Genomic DNA, 23,191 nt, shown 5'->3' with positions numbered 1-23,191 from the left:
GAAGAATGAAGACAGGAGGATCTCAGAAGAGCTTCCTTTCCCCGAGGGCTGGGCCATCTGCTCCATTGAGAGGGGAGTGTACTTCATTCAGGAAGCCGCGCCAGCACCAAGCTGCCTGAGCATCACCGAGTGCCAGGATGCTGCCCGCTCGGCCAGTGAACAAACGACGCTCTCTGGACACAGTGAGTCGAGAGGGCACCTCTCTAAGGGCAAGACAGACGGCTGCTGTCCAGGGATTACTGAGGCATATGTTCCGTGGCCATCATAAATATCTGTTCTCTAACGAAGCCTCTTTTATCGGGTATTGTTATTGTTGGGGGAATGAAAATTAGGAAATGTTAAGGTAATTGATCATTCAATCTGTATGCTGAGCAAATAATCAAAGAAGCTGGATTATATGAAGAAGAATGCGGCATCAGGATTGGAGGAAGACTCATTAACAACCTGCATTATGCAGATGACACAACCTTGCTGGCTGAAAGTGAGGAGGACTTGAAATACTTATTGATGAAAACCAAAGACTACATACAGCCTTCAGTATGGATTGCATCTCAACATAAAGAAAACAAAAATCCTCACAACTGGACCAATAAGCAATATCATGATAAATGGAGAAAAGATTGAAGTTGTCAAGAATTTCATTTTGCTTAGATCCACAAACAACACTCATGGAAGCAGCAGTTCAGAAATCAAAAGACGAATTGCGTTGGGCCAATCTGCTGTAAAAGATCTCTTTAAAGTGTTGAAAAGCAAAGATGTCACTCTGAGGACTAAGGTGGGCCTGACCCAAGCCCTGGCATTTTCAATTGCCTCATATCCATGTGAAAGCTGGACAACGAATAAAGAAGACCAAAGAAGAATTGATGCCTTTGAATTATGGTGTTGGTAAAGAGTATTGAAAATACCATGGACTGGCAGAAGAACAAACAAAATCTTGGAAGAAGTACAGCCAGAATGCTCCTTAGAAGCAAGGATGGCAAGACTTCATCTCACATACTTTGGACATGTTATCAGGAGTGACCAGTCCCTGGAGAAGGACATCATACTTAGTAAAGTAGAGGCAAGACAGGGAGCAAAGGCCCGGAGATTGGAGGGTGCCTGTTTGAGAAATAGTGAAGAAGACTGCTGTGGTTAGAGGAGAAGCAAGTAAAAGAGAAAGAGACTATACTATCAGGAAGGTAATAGCGGGTTGAGTGTAGAACCTAGAGACTTGGTAAGACAAGGAACAGAGGGGCCCCCAAATCTGCAAACGAAGTAATAAGAAATGGGCCAGGGTGCAGAAACAAAGCCATTCCCCAGAACAGTGGGACAGGGTATCTAAAAATAGCCTGCAAACTTCTTTAAAGTTGCCTTTCAGAAGCGGTTTAAGAAGACCATACCCAGGGACATGTGCAGAACATCCACCTGTGACTGCTATGTGACCTTCCACCAGGGGCAGTGAGGGGCTATAGCCCCCGCCGGGGAGCGGGAGACTGCGCAGGTGCGACACCCCATAATAAGTCCCGCTATGAATCCCAGAGACCTCCAGGACAGGAGCCATCTTGGAAAGCTGCTGTGTACATACTTTAGTTAACATATCCCCGCCTGTGTCTATGAATAAACATGAATCTTTTCCCGCCCAAGAACTTTTAAAAATTCAGGCCCATCTTTTGTTCTGTGAGATGAGGGTATGCGTTGCTCTAGGCCCTCCTCGTCTCCGCTTGCAAGCCTCTTCAATAAAGCTTTGCTCGTGCGGAAGACTACGTGCCTTACCTGCTCATTCTTGACCAGTGAGAGGCAAGAACCTTATTCTGGTAACAGAGGGTCAGGGAAAATGAGGAAAACTTTCAACCAGATAGGACAGAGTAGAACTGCCCCATAGGGTTTCCAAGGAGCTACTGGTGGATTCCAACAGCTGGCCTTCTGGTTAGCAGCAGAGCTCTTAACCACTGTGCCACCAAGGCTCCAAGTAATCTAAGAAATATTATGCTTTAAGCAATTTACAATGATATCGCTTATTATTCTATGATTAAAATGGATAATAAGCATTACTAAAGGATTCTATATGATCTGGTATGGAAGGAGGTCCCTGGTGGGGCGACAGTGACACCATGAGTTACTAGGTAACACCAACCCTAGTGACACCATTGGTCATGGTCCAAAGAGGACAACAATGAAAAAGTAAGGCCTGGAAGTTAAGAAATAACACAGTGGCTTTAACAGTGGGCTCAAACACAGCAATGGCACAGGACTGGGCGGTATTTCATTCTGTTGTACATACATAGGGTTGCTATGAGTCAGAATCAACTCAACGATACCTAACAACAACAAGGTAACAGAAGCCACCCCTTAAAGTGTTTAAACATTAAAAACTCTTTTCATCAAAATATCTCTAAGTATCACATATTTTTCTGCCTTTTAAAAGTCCATGAATGCCCTTAGGTCATTAATACGAACGTCAATTTCGAAATATAATGAGTCGAATTACCACAGGTATTGATTTTGTTTGTATTATGAATACTATATTGAAACGGTAGAGCTCTAGCAACCAGCTATAAGCTGCTGTGGGTTTTGTGTTCATGAATCTATATTTCTCACCATCTTTCCGTCCCTTTTCTGGCAGCTTTGACCTCTTACGGGACTTGGTCTGAAAGTACTTCCTTCTTTATTTTTCCTCCTTTCTACTGAAACTAGTTAATTGCTTTGTTACAATCATATGTAAAGTATAAACAAATAAGCTCTGGAAAGAACCTAATGAGTTTCCCAGGAACTGAAGTGGTATCTCTCCAGGCTGTTCCGAGACCTGTTTTGATTTGACAAGGATACTCCAGCAGTGGCCTCCACTGAGAGTCTGAGCCTGGGGTCTTTTCTGAATGGCTCTGATTAAGTTGAAGGGTTGAGAACCTGGCCAAGATCAGGGCCAGAGAAGGACCTCTCTGGGGAGTATGGTCCCAAGCACAGCGATGTTTGCCACACTGGATACCGTTGTTGTCTTTACCCAAGGTCGCCTCATGTGTGGAGTTTCCCTCCTCAAGGCTGAGGCAAAGTCGATTGAGATACCCTATCTTTTCCTCATATTTTCACTTAGATGCAATGCACATGCCCAGGTGAGTCCCCATGTAAGATAATGGTCCTTTCAGGACCTCCGATGACATCATTTGGGGATTTGTTGAGTGACTCTCAATCACAAGTGCCGTAATTAAAGAAGAGATAACAGTGAAAATATTTGTCATGTGAGTCTCACGATTTTTCTTACTCATCTGTGTTCTGATGTGGTGGTGGGAGGAAAGAACACCCTTATGACTGGTCTAGACATCAGGGATGGAAAATTCTTAGGTTATTCAGTTTACCCTTCAAGCAACCTAGGATTGTTGCTTTCTGTTCATCCTCTGGGGTTTGAATTTGGGCTGACTTCATCTCCACAGGCTTCCTTCTCAGGAGTGGATGCAAAGAGATGGATGAATGGCTCGGTGTTGAAGAGATGTTTTCAAAGAATCATGCCAACTTGTACTGTTCCTATTCAATCTGGTTAATCACCTCTAGCAGCGAGAGTCCTGCCCAGGCTGTTGGACATAGATTTTAGTTCTGAATTTCTGGAGAGCCTAGTGCAAGTCATTTTAAAATATTCTTGTGCCTCATTTTTCTTCATTATCAGCACTGTCCAACAGAAATAGGATGTAAGCCACGTATGTAATTTTAAATGTTCTAGGTGTCAGATTAAGAAATTAAAAAGAAATAAGTGAAGTTAATTTTAATAATATATTTCTTTAACTCAATATATCCAAAATATCATCAGTTTAAGATGTAATCTATATAAAAATTATTAGTGAACTATTTTACATTCTTTTTTTCCTACAATGACTTTGAAATCTAGTGAGCACTTTACAAAAGCAAAACCAAACCCACTGCTGTCGAGTTGATTCCGACTAATAGTGACCCTACAGGACAGAGTAGAACTGCCCTATAGAGTTTCCAAGGAGCGCCTGGTGGATTTGAATTGCCAGTCTTTTGGTTAGCAGCTGTAGCACTTAACCACTATGCCACCAGGGTTTCCTTTTTTTTTTTTTATAGCACACCTTAATTCAAACCAGCCACATTTCAAGTTCTTAACAGCCACATGTGGTTAGTGGACCAAAAAGCCCTACATAATGGAAGACATGTCCACTGTTCTTTGAAGAACAGTATTTTAGAAGTATAGTATTTTAGAAGTGAGTAAATATCTGCTTTCAAGGATTTGAGAGATTCAGGTAAGGAATCATAATGGTGCCAAGAAAAAATATACTTTTTCCCTCCATGGGCTGGAGGTTCAAGGAAATTTTTAAAAGATGAGATTACAACGACAAGAGACCGTTGAGGCAAGGTCAAGAATAGTTGAGGACAATCCGATATGAAAAGGTAGATCCCTCTAGAATTAGCAAAATCAGCATACACTGGGTGTGAAAAATTATGAACATGTTCTTTAAGGTCTGAACATGTTCTGTAAGGTTCTGTAAGTCTTAACGGACTTAGCGGCAAGGGGTTTGGTGTTTTTGTTTGTTTGTTTGTTTTGTCCTATAAGTAATCCATTCTACTTTGAGACAGATTTTACTGATGTGTTCAAGTAGCCCCTTAGATGTTACTAAGGGAAAAAAAAAAAAAAAACCTGTTGCTGTCGAGTCAATTCTGACTCATAGCGACCCCATACGACAGAGTAGAACTGCCCCATAAAGTTTCCAAGGAGCACCTGGTAGATTTGAACTGCTGACCTTTTGGTTAGCAGCCGTGGCACTTAACCACTATGCCATCAGGGTTTCCGTTACTATGAAGTAATCTTTAAAAAATGTATGATGATTGAGCTGGGTGTTTAGAAACTGAGGTATGCTAGGAAAGATGTTGAAATGAAGAAAGGGTTTGTTGTAATGACAAGTGCGAACAGGAGGGTGGTGGCTTGAGCGAGAATTGACAAATCTGTCCTTATCTTTCCAGACTCGTCCAGGGCAGAAGAATGTCCCTACCAGGCACCATGAACATTCCAGACTGCTTGGCAGGAGGCAACTTCTCAGAAGAAGGCTGGCTCAACAGGCAGCCTCAACACGGCCAAGGGTCCCATCAGAGTGCTCCCTCGCCCTTTGCTTGGATTGTGCAAGGACAACAGCTGACGCTTGTCAAACCCCTCTTAGGTCTCAGGCTCTTCCATGATTTCGTTGTGAAAGAGGGGTTTCCCATCTTCCAGGTGGTTGAGCTGAGACCCATTAAGCCCAAGGCACTTGCTTAGGGTCAATAAGCCAGTTGAGACTAGAGTCTGGATCTCAGTTCAGCTTTCTTTACTTTATGACCATTCTTTGTCTCTTGAAACAAAATGAGGCATCTAGCTAATACAGTCCAAGTTATTTGGAAAACTACGTTTTTCTCATTGCCTGCTAGATCACCTGTGTGCTTTGTGGGTAAGCAGGGTGGGGGCAGGGGTTCTAGGGTGAGGTAGAGGAAGTAGCTCAGGGAGTGGAGTCAGGAATCTGGGTTAGTCTGGACTCTGTCATATTATAGCTATGTCGCCACAGTCAAGGCCTGCCCTCCCTAAGCTTCTGTGACTAATACTGAGCATGTATCATCTCTGTTCATGTTCACAACCTGCCTGTGAGGTGGATACTATTAATATGTCTACTTAACAGTGGAGGAAAAGAGGTTAAGCAAGGTTAAGTGACTTATCCAAGGTCACACAGCCAATAAGGACGAAAGCCAGGACTCAAATCCTGGTCTGTAGATTCCAAAGCTGGTACAATGAATCATTACAGACCCAGGAATGGGGCCGAAATTACAAAATCTTCTGCTTTTTCTGGATGAAAAGTCTGGGTTTTAATGTAAAATCTCTAGGGTTTTACATGTTGTCTAATTCAAGTTTCTTGAAAACACTAAGCAGCCCAGACAAAACACAATAGGGAGCCCCAGAGTGACACCATATATAGCTGCTTACCTGTAAAATGAGAAGATTGTACTAGATAAAAGAAGCCCTGGTGATGTAGTGGTTAAGTGCTCAGCTGCTAACTGAAAGGTCAGTGGTTTAAATCCACCAGCCACTCCAATGGAGAAAGATGTAGCAATCTGCTTCCGTAAAGCCTTGGCAAGGTCATGGAAGCTCCACTGACACATCCAAACTCCCTGAGGGACCGAATTGTTGGGCTGAGGGCTGTGGGGACCATAGTCTCAGGAAACATCCAGCTCAATTGGTGTAACAGTTTCTTAAAAAATGTTCTACATTCTACTTTGGTGAGTAGTGTCTGGGGTCTTTAAAGCCCGTGAGCAGCCATCTAAGATACAGCACCGGTCTCACCCCTTTGGGAGCAAGGGACAATGAAGAAAACTAAAGATACCAGGGAAAGATTAGTTCAAAGGACTAATGGGTCACAACTACCACGGTCTCCGCCAGACTGAGTCCAGCACAGCTAGATGGTACCTGGCTACCACCACCGACTGCTCTGACAGGGATCACGATAAAGGGGCCCAGACAGAGCTGGAGAAAAATGTAGAACAAAATTCTAACTCACAAAAAAAAGACCAGACTTACTGGCCTGACAGAGACTGGAGAAACCTTGAGAGTATGGCCGCCAGACACCCTTTTAGCCCAGTACTGAAGTCATTCCCCAGGTTCACCCTTCAGCCAAAGATTAGACAGGCTCATAAAACAAAATGAGACTAAAGGGGCACAGTAGCCCAGGGGAAGGACTAGAATGCAGAAAGGGACAGGAAAGCTGGTAATAGGGAACCCAAGATTGAGAAGGGAGAGTGTTGACATGTTGTGGGATTGTTAACCAATGTCACAAAACAATATGTGTACTAACTGTTTAATGAGAAACTAGTTTGTTCTATAAACCTTCATCTAAAGTACAAAAAAACCCTGTGGGGCAGTTCTACTCCATCCTATAGGGTTACTATGAGTCTGAATCAACTCGACTTTAGGCAATGGGTTTGGGTACTAGGTAAGCCCATAGGTCCTTGCCTGTCCTAGTAGTTATGATTCTCTGATACCATTTGGAATTTATGAAGTAGATTTTAGAGGATGTGGCAGGAGTGGTGCAGGCTTCGGGGCCTGAATGGATTTGCATCTGAGCCTGGACACTTCACAGCCATATGAGGTGGCCAATTACTTTACTTCTCTGAGCCCCAGTTTCCTTGCCTGTAAACGGGGGATTGTACCATCTACCTTGCACACTGATGTGAAAATTGAGATACAGTTTGTGAAGTGCCTGTCAGGCACCTGGTAGGCACTGAGAAAATGGCTCTCCACAAGACCAGTGATGCCTTTCTCCCTGGGACCTATGAGTAGAAGGCCTACGTGTTGGTTTCAGGGGATGTGGACAGGGTTGCCATTCCTCTGCCTCTCTGCACACACCCAAGGTTCTGCCATGTTAACTTTAGTTTTGGAATTGTCAATACCAAAACCAAACCCAGTGCCATCTAGTTGATTCCAACTCATAGCAACCCCACAGGGTTTCCAAGGCTGTAAATCTTTGCAGAAGCAGACTGCCATATCTTTCTCCCACTGAGGGGCTGGTAGGTTCCAACCACTGACCTTTGGGTTAGCAGCCAAGGCTTAACCACTGTGCCACCAGGGCTCCTTTGAAATCTTCAACAGTTCCTTTTAACAAATTCTAGCATCATTAGGGGAGCCCTGGTGGTGCAGTGGTTAAGCACTTGGCTGCTAACCCAAAGGTCAGTAGTTCGAACCCACCAGCTGCTCCTTGGAAACCCTGTGAGGCAGTTCATCTTTGTCCTAAAGGGTCGCTAAAAGTCAGAACTGACCCAACAGCAACAGGTTTTGCTTTTTTTAAAACCGTTGGGAGGGAGTGGTGATACCTTAGCAAAAATTAGTTGGCATTTATTCAATCCACACTGAGTGAATTCCTAGTGTGAAGAAGAAGGAGCTCTCAAACTCAAATATACACCAAAAATACCTGGGGAGATTGTTGATAACAAAGGTTCTGAGATGCCACTCCCAAACTCCCAATGATTCCAGTTTAATCCCCAATTTAGCCGGGGGTGAGACTGACCTAGGAATCTGCATTTTCACAGTTCTCTGGGGATGTTGACCCAGGCTGTGTGCAGACCGCATACTGCGGCACAGTGTAGCTTCACTATGGCGAACAGCTGGTCACATTCCTGCCTGGAAGCCAGCTCCCCAGCTGCTCTGGCCCCTTCCTGCCCAGCTCCTGTGCCCTCTGGAGCAGCCTTTGTTTCACACAGGGTGGTCACACCTGAGCAAGCTATTGCATAGAGGGGAGCCTAGCTGTCAGCCAGGCTATATATAGGGCCAGAGCAGGGGAAGGAGAGTCTGTCTGAACTGGATGGGCCAAAGTCAAATTCCTCACTACGGAACCAGCCAGTTCATTCTTAACAACTTTAAGACAAGAGGGCCATTTTTGTGTCCTGAAATAAGCAATTATTGCCAAGACCGGAATATGCCCACCGACCTCCAGGCCCCCAGGTACCATCTACGTGAAAAGCCCAGGGCAGGAAGGCCGTCGTGAACGGTTTCCTTTCTCCCTGGAGTCCTACGGGCAGAGGGATGGTTTGCCCACAAAGAAGTCACCAACCTAAGTGTGGCTGTACCACGCCCCGGCGCCATCAGCACCTCTCGGCTTCCCGCCGACGGGCCTTAGGGCAGCGCCTATGTAGGTATCCGCTCGCCCTGCTGAGCGAAGGCGCTGGAAGGTTCGGAGAAGCGGGTGTGGCCTGAAGCCCCAGACGCGCCCGGACCTGGCACCTGTGTTTTTGCTGGTGAGCCCAGCTGGGATGTGGCTGTGACATTCCAAGGGCGTCTGGGAGAGACTCTAAGAGGAGCCAAAAGGTGCACATGGTGTCCTCCAGAGCCGGAGCTGCAGCTCAAGGGCAGGAACAGCCTGGGGTTTCTTTCCTCTCCTCCAGCCCCAAGCCCCCAGGCTGCACATACCAGCTCATTTTTAGAGGTTAGACAAATTTGTGAACTTCTCCCCACCTCACGCCCCAGCAGGAGGAAGTGCTGGAGGAAGTAAGGTAGTAAGAGGGGGAGGACGGGGACTGCCCGGAGGAACTGCAGGGTTGACTTTCCCCTGGGTCAGAATTCTCAGTAACCCTTAAGCTATTAACCCTTGAGGATATGAATCCGTCCTGTACCCACTTGGAGTTCTTTATCCCAGAAAGCCAGCTCCCTCTTTAACATCTCAGCCTTAATCCAATGAGTTGCAGTTTGTCCAACAATTCAACTCCATCTCTCTGAGGACACCAGCAGACCACAGGGCAGCTTTCCTAATACTGAGAGCGCGAGAATCCACCCCGCAGAACCCGGGGTGTGCTGACTGGAAGCCCTGGCATGGGTCCCTGTAAGGGAAGCTGAGAGGAGAGATGAGTTTCTTGGCTGAGCCTTTCATTTTAGCTTTGGGAGCTGGGATGAGCTTGGCTTTGATGCCTTAATTGGCTCTGCACTCTTTTCTTTCCTTCATAAATCCGGCGAAATGATAAATACTGAAGAGTTAGCCAAACTCAAATTAGATTGTCTGTAGAACTAAGCCACTACTAAGAAAGCAATTAAATTATTGGCATGAAATAACAGGACACTGGGGGGTACTGCATGGAGAAGCCACCAGTACAAGTGGGAAGGAAACTGCTTTAGAAGATATTGCTACCACAAGCACGAATCTAAGCCATTTCTGATCAAACTTGAAAATACGAATCTGTACAGCTTCCTTGACACCCTGGAGCCTCTGCTGAGGATGTTGTGCCTCTGTTTAGCGTGGTCACTTGGTTTCCACAGGCACTCCCTTGTGCCAGGCATAGCCTGGGTTTCAGTAGAACTTACTCAAAGTTTGAGATGTTTGTGCAATGGGGCTCCATCACGGCGCACGGAGGCTTCTGCCAACCCTTCCCGCCTCACTGGCTACCTCCTGGATTAGGCCCCAGTTGCTCTAAATTCTTTTCCCACTACCATGCAGAGTACGCGCCCCCTTCCCTTGAGGTCTTGCTGGGGAGGCAAGCATCTCGGGGCTCAGCTTCTGCTCCCAACTTGTATGGACAAGCCCGTCAAATGGCTGGGCAACAAAGGCTGTTCCATTAACACCATCTCTCTTGGAAGAGCGCATGGAGCCATGGAAAGCAAAGTGTTTCCCTGCTGTATATACAACCTGTGTATCCCCAAGTTTTCTATGATCCTCTGACCCAGTCTTAGCCCACTCCCCTGATACTGCAGCAAATCCAGCCCCTTCCCCATGTATTTGTAAGGCTCCCTCGGGGAGTGCTGAGAGGTGCCACTCACCCATGGTCTTGCTCCAGAAGCCCATTGCTGGGACCTCTTCCTCACAGCTGACTACCTAATTCTGTCTCCCTTGTGTCTTGCCATATTGGTCAGATCAACTCACTTCTGTCTCTTGGCCCCAACTAAAACCAGAAAAACCAAACCCGTTGCCGTCCAGTCCATTCTGACTCATAGCGACCCTACAGACAGAGTAGAACTGCCCCATATGGTTTCCAAGGACTGCCTCATGGATTCAAACTGCTGACCTTTGGGGAGGGAGCAAAAATGCCTTAATGCCGTAAGTAATCTTTGCAAAGAACGCCAAAGTGAAGATGAATTTTCTATTTAACATCTTATTCCTAATCATTTGCACATGGATTGGTCCACTGGCTTTTCTAAGAACAAGCCTTGCTGGAAAAGAGAATCTTCCCCCCACACCCCCACCCCTAAGCATAGATTTTGGCTTCTGCCCCAGAATGCAGAAACCACCACAGCTTCCCCCCCAATATTTTATTTTTAAAAGTTTTAAGCATACAGAAAATTGATAAAATAGTCCAACAAATGCCCACATGCCCTCTACCTAGACTAGCGTTTTGCTATGTTTGCTTTATTTATTTATGTGAGTTTTCTGTGTGTGTGTTTGGCTGGATCATTTAAAAGTAAGTTGCAGACATCATGACATTTTATCCCTAAATAATTCAGCTTACATTTCCTACAAATAACGATGTTTTACAAAACAGAACACCAGTACCACACCTAAGAAAATGAACAGTATTTCCATAACACACAACAGCTTTTACAAGAGTGGTTGTTTCTGATATTCTTCCCTCACACTTGAGGCCACATAATAGTATGCATTGTCAGTCCTTGGGAATGCCAATCAGCCTTCCAGTCCAAACTGAAAATAAGATTGCTGAGAGTTAAATGTAGAGATTAACTGGTGGTCAGAGAAGCTCTACGCAGTTATCTTAAAAGGTATTACAGCTGCCGGATCTGGATTGAATGTATTAGCATATCTAAAGAAAATCTGTGTCAATAAGAAAGGGTAAGAGAGGAGTGAAGAGGGATGAGCCCCAGAGGCAGGTATTTCAATGCTCATCACAGGTGTTAAGACCACCTGCTCTCCAGGATTGAGCTAGACAACCAGGTGGTTTCCCTTCCTGTCTGACAAAACGAAATGTATATTTTTCCAGGGAAACCTGAAAATGTCTATCAATGCCAGGCTGCTCTGTTAGGGAGCTCAGTATTTCTGATCCCTGGGTGGTAGGATAGGCACAAAATAGATATTCCCACTTGCCAGAAATTTTCTCCCTGTACATCTAAAGGTAGAAGCAATACTCTATTTTCAGAGCAAACTCTGTGTCTGTTGTGCTTTCTCGTCACACGCAGTGGGGAGAGTCCATACTTCTCAGGGGGAGGGGCTGGTAGTACTGGATACTGGGGAGGCACCCAAATACAATCCCTGGTGGAGCAAATGGCTAATGAGCTCAGCTGCTCACCGAAAGGTTGGTGGTTCAAGTCCACTAGGGGCACCTTGGAAGAAACGCCTGGTGATCTACTACCAAAAAACCTGCTGTTGAAAACCCTGTGGAACACAGTTCTACTCTGACACACATGGGATTGCCATGAGTCAGACTCTACTTGATGGCAACTGGTAGCTGGTATCCAAACACAAATATTTCAGGCAGGCCCTTAAATATTCTGATTAACACTATGAAAGTCTGCTCAGGGTGGGAGATGGGTAGAGTATATTTCTACAAAAAATTTTTTTTCCTCAATTCAAGGATATTTGGCAGTTTCCCTAGGAGGTTTTGAAAGTGACTTTTGCCCTGGTGGCACAGTTGTTGAGAACTCAGGCTGCTAACCAAAATGTTGGCAGTTTGAATCTACCAGCCCCTCCTTGGAAACCCTATTGGGCGGTTCTACTCTGTCCTATAGGGTCGCTATGAGTTGGAATTGAATCTACAGCAACAGGTTTGGTTTTGTATAGAAGGGAGGGGGAGTGAAAGGGGGAAGGGCTCTCTGATCTAAGGCTGAATTGTAATTTGTGGTCATCTGGGCTTTAACTGGATATGATGGAGTGGCCGTGAGCCATCCCTTGGATCGTAGACCTGGTGGCAGATGTGTCTACAATTCTTTCGCTTTTGATTATAGCTAACAAGGAGGTGGCATGATGGTTAAGTGCTACGGCTGCTAACCAAAGGGTCGGCAGTTCAAATCCACCAGGCTCTCCTTGGAAACTCTATGGGGCAGTTCTACTCCGTCCTTTAGGGTCGCTATGAGTCGTAATCGGCTCGAGGGCACTGGGTGGGTTTTTGGGTATCCTCCCCTGACCCAGGGGGAAGGGAGAATAGTGAAGAGAGGTACCTTGCCAGAGGATATGTGTGGTCGACTGCCTGTGGCAGTGAGCAAGAATGGGTGAAGGGGAAGGGAAAGAGGAGCTGTCATTGGCAGCTGAGGTTTCTTAGTTCATCTTATGGTCTGGAAGAAAGCACATTTTTGGTAGGTACAGGAGGGGCACCGGTGTATAGAGTCATAGAGCAGGCCTGCTGCGTCCGCTGCCTGGAGGAGCTCGAGGAGGAGTTTCCGGGCTCTGCAGATACCTGGGGAAGCTGGTTCTTGTCAGTGCCCACCAGAGTTGCCCAGCTCTTTTACCTTCCATCTACTCCACCTAATCACTCAGACTCAAAATTCAAACCAACACTTTAATCATCACAACAAAATTGCAGACATGTTTTGGGTTTTAGTCTAAGGAGTCTCCTCATTTGGCTAATAGCCTTTTAAGCCCTAACAAAAACAAAAACAAACCCATTGCCGGGGAGTTGATTCCTAATGGAATCCTCAAAACCCAGTGAGTAAAAGATTCTTCTAGGATATTTGTCAGAATATGGGTTTTATTTCCAGAAAACAAACAGAAAGGAAAGCCATTAAGCAGCGGATTCATGAGTGCCCTTGCTTTTTTCTTGAGCAGTGTTCTAGACCCTGTTGGGTCTGTTTGCTGCTTGGAAGTAAGACCATGTGCCTCAACCTGTGGTATTAAGCATTAAACTTGACCCCACGGTACGATCCAGGTAACAGTTGGCCTTACCTAATGGCTTCAGAAATTCCAGTGTCAGGCTTTTACATCCTGATGACCTTCAACGTGGGATTCCACCTTCATTCAGTTTCCATGCTGGGAAAGCAGCCCTCCGATTATGATGGTGCTTCCCATGGAGCCCTCCTTCCCGGAGAAAATGTCTTGGTCATACACATTCACAGTAATCTAGTACCTATGTCAGTGATTTCTCGTGGTAAAAGTTATCAGTTAAACTTGGGAGGTGGTTTGGCTCCCCGTGGAGTCTGACTGTAGGAAAATAATGCTTTGATTACGTGGACCAGGGTTTCCCATTTCCAGAGAGAGTGATTTGTTATTATAAGCTAATAAATTTGCTTTCTGGTTTGATTGATGAATCACACGATCCATCCCTGAGAGTCTGGCTTGAGGAGTGGCCACTTTCTCTGTGCCAACAAAACCAAGTTTCTGATCTTCTGAGACTGAGAAAGAGACCTAGTGCTTATTTATCAAGATAATGACTATCAACCTAAAAGCTCAAGGCAGTGGAGCCAATCTGGGTATTCCCCAGGCTAACAGCCCCATCTCACATTATCATGTGGCCAAAAGTGAGAGCCATGATCTGTCTTATTTTGGATTTCTAATATATGGGATTTTGTTCTGATAAAGTAGAGGGTCAGTGAAAAAGAGGAAGACTCTCAATGAGATAGATCCACATAGTAGCTGCAGAAATGGGCTCAAGCATAACAACAATAGTGAGGATGGCGCAGGGCCAGGCAGTGTTTCGTTCTGATGTTCACAGGGTAGCTCTGAGTCGGAATCAACTCAGCGGCACATAATGACAACAATATATGGGGTTTTGTTCTACATAAGGTGTAAACATCCCAAACAGAGCTTGGTTTCTTCGGTAAAACAAACAAAACTCCCAGCCACAGACAATAAGTTAATTAAAACTGAGAATTTCAGTTTTATTTTCAGATCTTGCATCAGATTCAGACTTGATAAGAGGAGAGAGGCTTTTCAAAGAAAACTGATGAGATTATTGGTATAGCAGATGAACCTAATACATGGGTCAAAAGAATCTCCATCATGGCAACTTTAATTGCCCTAAATCTCTGAAGTAATGAGATAAAATTTTAGCAGATTAATTCCACAGAGTAGTAGAGTTTTCTCTTCCAGAATTAAACCAAATGAGTATTGAAGAAATGCAGGTATATATATGTATACCTTTTTGACAATCAGTGAACCTGGAACCTTCTATGGGAAGAAAACACAAACGCGTGCACCTCGTTTAACTGAGGCAGAGAAATTGTGATGTCCTATGAGGACTGAATGATTGACAGTGCCATGTAAAGAGGAGGGCTGGATACATGAACTGGGGGGGAAGTTATTTAATAAACGGGGACACAGTAGGCAGGCAGATTTGGTTGAAGGATAGCGCTGCAGGGCAAAGCTGGAAGGAAGGCAGAGAGATTAGCTGACTAGGAGCAAGCGCCGTAGGATCATTCTCCTCAAACTTGAGTACGTGCAAGAGAGTTACCAGGAAAAAAACCAAACCACACCAGCTGCTGTGGAGTAGCTTCCGACTCATGGAGACCACGTGTGTGCAGAGTAGAACTACACCATAGGGTCTCAAGGCTACGACCTTTTGGGAGCAGATCATCAGGCCTGTCTTCTAAGGAGCCTACCAGGTAGGTTCAAAGCGCCAACTTTTCACTCAATAGTTCAGCGCTTAACCATTTGCGCCACCCAAACCCAACCCAAACCAAACCCACTGCCATCAAAGTGATTCCGACTCATGGCGGCCTTGTAGGACAAAGTAGAAGTGCTAGAGTTCCCAAGGCTGCAGTCTTTACAGTAAAGCTGAGTGCCACATCTTTCTCCCGCGGAATGGCTGGTGAGTTCGAACTGCTGATCATTTGGTTAGCAGCCAAGCACTTAACCCCTGCATCACTAGGGCTTCTTTTGCACCACCCTAAAACAAAAAACAAAAAAAAAAACCGGTGACTGTTGAGTCAACTTCAACTGACAGTGACCCTATAGGACAGAGTAGAACTGCCCCATAGGGTTTCCAAGGAGCTGCTGGTGGATTTGAACTGCTCACCTTTTGCTTAGCAGCCCGAGCTCTTAACCACTGTGCCACCAGATTACCCTAAAAAAAAAAAAAATTTATGTATTTATTTCCTGCCTGCCTCTCTGGATCCTGATTCAGTAGGTCTGGAGTAATACACATATATTTGCATTTCTATCAAGGTAATGCAAATGTATATTCCTTCTATCGTCAGTGGCTGCAACAATGGGCTCAACCATAACAACGATTATGAGCATAGCGCAGGACCAGGCAGTGTTTCCCTCTGTGCTACATAGGGTTGCTATGAGTCGGAACCGACTCGACAGCACCTAACAACAACAACAACAACAGTGTAAATGTTGGTGGTCTGTGGAGCCCATTTTGAGAATCATTGTACTAGGAAACACTTAAAAGCTGGGAGTCACTACAGGGGTTAGTTTTCCAAAGAAACAGCAAGTCTTTAGAGAAGAGAAGCTTGGGGAAGAGACGTTGGGCTATGTATCAGTTAGGGTGATTACTGCTGCTCATCACAGGCCTCTGAGAGCCCGATATTAATCACGCCCTGCCAGTGTGAAGCTCCCGAGGTCTTCCCAGTGCTTTTGGAGTTGATGATACCTCTCAGGAAAAGGGGACGTGCCAGGTGGTTTTAATAATTTCCTCTTAAAAAAAATGTCTGGAATACTTTGTTGTAAATTACTAGGGCCCATTACAAAACCAAACCCACTGCTGTCAAGTTAATTCCGACTCATAGCAACCCTATACGACAGAGTAGAATTGCTCCATAGAGTTTCCAGGTCTGTAAACCTTTGTCATCCACTAGTTTGGCATTTCACAGCCAGTATGGGCATTATTATTATTAAGCAATGATAAGAGTTTTATCTAGCATTACCGCATGACATCTATGGTCAGAGGCAAGGGCAAATTCTCCAATAGACAAGGTAAGCACGGTGCTTACCTTGCTTACCAGATCATCTTTGATGCGATGAAACTCACATGAAATTGTTCACTACAGATTAGTAAGTAAGCACAAGTAAGCTAGTGCTTACCTGGCTTACTGGGTCATCCGCCCCATCAGAGATTATAAATTTGAAAAGAGGCTTTGATTCTGTAGGAAGGTGCTGTGGGGCTGGGAGAGACAGATGCCTAGAAGCAGAGTCTTTGATGTGGTGAAGAAATGTGAAATTGTTCACTACAGATGATCTGGTAAGCAAGGTGTCTTAGGCTGGGTCCTCTAGAGAAGCAAAACCAGTTAAGTGTGTATATATACACATATATATATATATGTATATATATAGACAGAGAGGGAGATCTGTATCAAGGAAATGGCTCAGGCGGTTGTAGAGGCTGGAAAGTCCCAAGTTCGTGGGTCAGGCTGGAGGCTTCTCCTGACTCACGTTGCTGCGGGGGCTGGTGAACCCAAAACTGGCAGGTCATACAGCAGGCCTCTGGCTCACAGACTGTGCAGGCTGATAAATCCCAAGATTGGCAGGTAAGATGGCAGGCCTCTGGCTCACAGGCTGTGCAGGCTGATAAATCCCAAGACTGGCAGATAAGCTGCTAGCTCAAGTCCCAAGAACTGGAGGTCAGATGAGGATCCAGAGTGAGCAAAAGCCAGTAAGCTTTGCCAGAAAGTCCACATATATTGAATACACACCCCCAAGGAAACCTCCTTTCAGCTGATTGGCTGCTCATAGCAGATCCCATCATGGGAGTGATTATATCAGTAGACCCCATTATGGAGGTGATTACATCATTACATAGCTGCCAAACTACATCTTAACTGCCAATCCACTGAGAATCATGGCTTAGCCAAGTTGACTACAACCTTGATATCCAATGACATAAGATAAGCACCATGCTTACTATGTCTATTGGATAATTTGCCCCTGGTCAGAGGACACCACATGCTTGGCATTTACAGTGGGGCCATCCATCCCAAACACCCATAAGCATGTGGGATTCTACCAGGGTGTTTGCAGAATCACAGGATAAACATAGTACCTCTTCCAGGAATATGAATGTTGCTTGAAATTTTTGGAGGAAAAAAGAATTTGTATATTAAAACAAACATGCATATATTATGGCATAATGATAAGGACTCATAGTGATCCTATAGGATAGAGTAGAACTGCCCCATAGGGTTTCCAAGGAGTAGCTAGTAAATTTGAAATGCCGACTTTTGGTTAGCAGTCACGCTCTTAACACCTGTGCCACCAGGTAATATTTACATACATTTTAAAGGGAAAAAGAAACATTTTAAGTTTGCAAAGGACTCTTACAGACTTCATACCCAGACATATAAGATGCATGAATTCCTTAACCCTTTTTTAACTCTTAGTGGTACTTGATTAGAAATATTTGAGTCTCATGATGACATCGACAACTATTTGTGTGTGAGGGAGTCATGACAGGTTGGTTTCCTGATAGTTCTCTGGCACCTCCCTTTGGGGTCTAATGCAAGGGTGGCCATGATTCCATGTGTTTTGCCCTAAAAACTGTTTTTAAAAGTAGGTTTCTGCTTCCATGTCATTGAAAGCCTGTTAAGTTGTCCTCCCTTGCCCAAAATACTTCTCCCCCTCCCCCACCAATAGCAATCGTATCCATTATAGTTCCATTCTTTAGGTCATAAAGGATTTTTGGTTTTCAAGCATGTTTTCTAAAATGTGACTACTCCTTGAAGGGACCATTGCCAGTTATGAGCTATTGCCTAGAGTCACCTGAGACACAAATGGGCTAGCCTGGGGAGAGAGTCACAGGCTTTTATATTGTCATTGTGGTTAGAAAGCTCAGAAACTATTGGCCTAACACTTTCATTCATGGATAAGAAAACTAAGGTCTAGTAAAGAGAGAAAACACAGATCTATCACTAAACACAGATCTATCATTAAGTGTGTTTAACTCCTTGCCTGTCTGCCTGCTACAAGTCTAATCAATGTTGTAAATGATAGCCACCTGGCCTACACTTTTCCTGCCTCCTTGTGTGCTGCCAGTGGCTACCAGCACCATCTTGGTCAGGCTTGGTAGTTACTAGAGGGGTGATTATATCACATGCTTGGAGTAGTCCAAGAGTCAGTGACTAGAGGTCATTTTGAGCAACAGCATTCTATAAATTTAACCAAATCTAGAATCTGATGGACTATACATGCGTTGGTCATCTTTAGTCTCACCATCAGAGCACCAGTTTCTAGCCTCCTGTTTTTGCTTTACTCCAAAGGACTAGGGTGTACATGGAGACATGAAAACCCATGGAGTCCACTAGAGAAACATGGCACCAGGAGTGGGAAAAGACAGAGACAAGCCTGGGTTTTACTTCCTCTCATCCTATTTCTGGGAATACATCACCACCCTGTTGCATCATCTTTGCCTCTGCTGCCTTGACAGCCCAACCAACTCCCACTCATCTGTCCAGTCTGAGCACAAACACTACCTCCCCTGTAAAGTCTTCCTTAACTTCTCCAGGTGGCCTGGGCTTGTTCTGGGTTCCCTGAATACACAGCTCCGTTATGGCAGTCATCTTAGTAAGTAGCATATTTTTGGTGTATGTCTTCTGTCTACATTTTAAACTCCTTGAGGTCAGAGACCATGGCTTTCATTGTGGATATTCCCATTGCTTAGTATGGACCTGGTGCATAGTTAACATGTAATAAAGGTGCACTGTAGACATTAATACATGAGTTAATCCTTGAAGAATTTGAATAAATGGGAGGGAGATGAAGGCAATTTATCTATTTCATCCCACATGCTTTTCTTACAATGTGACATTGATACTGCTGTCATCAATCCCTCCTCTTGAGCCTAGGTGGATGTAGGTGGACCTTTGTGGCAACCTTGACCGATAGAGTATGGTAGAAGTGACGCTATGTGACATTAAGGCTAAGTCATAAAAATGTCATGTACTTTTGCTTTGTTCTTTTGATATACTTTCTCTTGTAAGCCATCCATGAGGAAGCAAAGCAGCCCATGGCAAGGCCCATGTGGAGAAAAATTGAGGCCCCTAGATCTAGCCCTAGGAATTCTGGGTGGCACAGACAGTTAAGCACTTGGCTACTGGCCAAAAGGTTAATTATTAGAATCCACTCAGAGGCACCTTAAAAGAAAGGCCTGGAAACCTGCTTCCAAAAGATCACAGCCATTGAAAACCCTATGGAGTGCAGTTCTACTCTGAGCTGACTCAATGACAACTGGTTTGGTTAGATCTAGCCCTGGCTGAGCTCACAGCCAATAACCCAATTTGTAGACAGGTGAGTGAGCAATTTCCATCATCAAACTACTACAGCCAAGCTACCCTAGCTGATACCACAAACAAAGCTTCTCCACCAAGCCCTGCTCCAATTGCACATTTGTGAGCTAAATAAATGACTGTTGTTTTAAGCCACTAGGTCTTGGGATACTTTGTTATGCAGCAATAGATAACTGGGACAGATTTTGGTATCGGGGCTGGGTGCTGCTGTAACAAAAAACCCTGAAACATGTGGCATTGGCTTTCAGACTGGGCGACAGGTGAAAGCCAAAAGGGCCTGAAGAGAGTGTTTAGTGAAACCCTAAAGGGACCTGAGGAGGTTGTCAGTGAAGGCTTAAAAGAAAGTAGAGAAGATATTTTTGGAAGCTGGAGAAAAAGGAACTCTAGTTATGTCGAGGTAGAAAGTTTTGGCAACTCTGTCACCTGCAGTAATGTGGAAAATAGGAAATATACCTAATAAACTCAATAATCCAGAGCTAAAGAGATTTCCAAGTAGAATGTTGAAGGCGTGACCTGGCTTCTTCCAGGTGGCTTTAGTGAAATGCAAATGGAGACAAATGGGCTAAAAAGGAAACTGTTCAGTTGTCAAGCAAAATCTAGAGGAAATGTACATGAGCCAGGACTTCCTGGCTTAAAAAATAAAATAAAGTTGTTTATCATCTCCAACTTCTCCAGATGGCAAACTGTTATCAAATTAAGGAATGACTTCTAGGCAAATATCAAATTCAGGGTGGCCTCTATAGCTCTCTGTTAAGACCTCAGAAAGATCTAAGATGGTGCCTCATAAAACCTTTAGGACAGATAAAAGGCTCTGTAAAGCTCTTAAGGGTAAGTCTCACATATCCTATCCCTGAAAAAATAGGACTTCTCAAAGTCTTAAAGGTATTAGTCCACAACAGCCTTACAAGGAGCCCAAAATAGAGGAAGGCTTATCTCAAAGAGATTCGTGGATATGGTTTTTAGTTAATGATATGAATTTATAAATTGATCTACAAAACACACAAAAGTTTTCCAAAGAATTATACCAGCTTGCACTGAAAGGAATAGACATAGTACAAAACTAAAAGTGGTCTTTGGACCCCAAACTTCTACTGGTAGGAAGCAGGTTGAGAAAAATACTCAGGTGCAAACATAGGCTTACTTAAAAAAAAAAAGGATGACTCAAAGGAAAGAACTAAGCTCCTACAGGACAGAGCTAAGAGCCACAGTGAACGGTTAGTACTGAGCCTTAATCAAGGAACTGACAACATGTCCCTGGCTGGCTTTCAGAATTGCTATGAACCAGTGAATGCTGTGTGCTTCAATCTTTCCCCTTCTTGAATGAGGGTCTATAGTGGCTATCCTATGCCTGTTCCATCATTGTATGTTAGGTGTGGAGGTGCTGATTACTTGTCATTTTAGTTCATAGACTTCACAGGTCTTCAGGAAGAGAGAAACATATCCAAACAGCTATTCTTGAAGAACCATACTCAATGAACCTCATCTGCACCTGGACTGTATTTAGATAACGAGATCCTGGAACTTCGAGCTGATGCCATAGCAGGATGACACTTGAAGGTCTTGGGAGAGGGGTTGAGTGTAATTTTCATGTGGGGCAGATATGAATTGTTGAGGCTAGAGTTGACCATAGCAGATGGTATTTTCCAAAGATGTCTATCCTAATAGACCCCACACCACATGCTCTTCTTCCAATGTGATATTGATACTCTTCTCATCCAGTGGTGGTGTCTGCGTCTCTTTCCCTTGGAAATTAGTGGGTCATTATGACTGCTTCTATCAATAGACAGTGGTAGAAGACTCTGAGGCTAGGTCTTAAAAGTACCATGTACCTCTGCCCTCTTCTCTTGGGACATTTCCTTTTGGACCCTAGCCACCATGCAGACAGTAAGTCAATTAGCCTATGGAAAGTTTGATGTAGAGAGGAATTGAGGTCCTCAGCCCTCAGCCCTGGCTGAGCTCCCATCCTACCACCAGCACCAACTTTCCAGGCATGTGAACAACCCATATTGGAAGTGATACTTTAGCCTCCAGTACAGCCTCAGTTAGTACTGGATGAAGCAGAGATGAAACTTCTCTGCAAGCCCTGCCCAAACTGCACACTTGTGAGATAAACAAATGACTGTTATTTTAAGCCACTAATCTTTGGAGTGTTTTACTTGAAGCAATAGGTAACTAGGACGATAGGGGCTAATTGGGTAGTCCTGTGAAGGGTCATGTAGGTATTGAGTAGTGAGCAAGGCAGGATCCCAGGCATCCTCTGACCCTGTTACCTCTCTACCCCAGCTCCAGAGCACATGAGAGAAGTGGACTCGAATTGGATGCCAATGAGGCAAAAATAAGGAGGAAGTATATCCTCTATAAGGAGCCCTGGTGGCACAGGGGTTAAAGTGATTGACTGCTAACCAAAAGTTCGGCAGTTCGAAACTGCCAGTCGCTCCACAGGAGAGACATGTGGCATTAACATACAGCCTTGGAAATCCTATGGGGTTGCTACAGGTCAGAATCGACTCCATGGGAGATGGTTGGGTATCCTCTACGCTTAAAAAACAGCATCAACACAGGATCAATAGCACTTTGAATGCACTCCGATGCCAATTTCCCCTAAGACTGAATTAAGTTAAAAAGGGAAGTCAGTTTGGATTCACTTGAAATAAAGCTGCTGGGACAAAATCAATGCAAAAACAAGACTTGGGAAATGGTAACAGTGGAGGGAAGAGATCAATCTTGTGTGGGGGCTTGTGTTGCAATTTGGAAAAACTTTTGTAATCTGAGTGAATACAGTGGTGACCATAAGCATGGATGTCAACATTGCCTACTGGAAGGGCACATGAGTGGGATGGTTCTGACCCCTGGGGTCTGCTGGGAGCTGGGGGATGGTGAGGAAGCCAAGAGTGTTTGCCAGAGAAGGTCATTTCCTGGAGCAGGCGGGCAGCTTACTAGACAGAGCTACCAAAAGATTCACATTGGTCCAGTGGTCCAATATCAGGTAACATGGGAGACACCGAGAGTTACGGATTGAATTGTGTCTCCCCAGAATGTGTTGGAGTCATAACCCCTATTCCTGTAGAATTGATGCATTTGAATTATAGTGTTGGCAAGGAATATTGAATATATCATGGACTGCCAGAAGAATGAACAAATCTGTCTTGGAAGAAGTACAGTCAGAGTGCTCCTTAGAAGCAAGGGTAGCAAGAGTTTGTCTCATGTATTTGAACATGTTATCAGGAGGGGCCAGTCCCTGGAGAAGGATGTCATGCTTGGTAAAGTAGAGGGTGAGTGAAAAAGAGGAAGACCCTCAACGAGATGGGTTGACACAGTGGCTGCAACAATGGGCTCAAGCATAACAATGATCGTGAGGATGATGCAGGATCGGGCAGTGTTTCCTTCTATTGTAAGTAGGGTCGCTATGAGTTGGAACCGACTCAGTGGCACCTAGATTAGACACAGAGACAAGCAAGCACAAATGGGAGAGAGATAGATGCCACGTGAAGATCACCAAGGAACCGGGGAATGCCAGCCAGGGCTGGAAAAGCTGAGACAAGAATTTTCCCCCAAAGTGGACAAAGAGCTGCCCCCTAGAGCTGGTGCCCTGAATTTCATCTTCTAGTC

The sequence above is a fragment of the Loxodonta africana genome, chromosome 19, assembly GCF_030014295.1.
Source record: "Loxodonta africana isolate mLoxAfr1 chromosome 19, mLoxAfr1.hap2, whole genome shotgun sequence".
Taxonomy (NCBI): Eukaryota; Metazoa; Chordata; class Mammalia; order Proboscidea; family Elephantidae; genus Loxodonta; species Loxodonta africana.
This window is presented reverse-complemented; position numbering follows the sequence as displayed.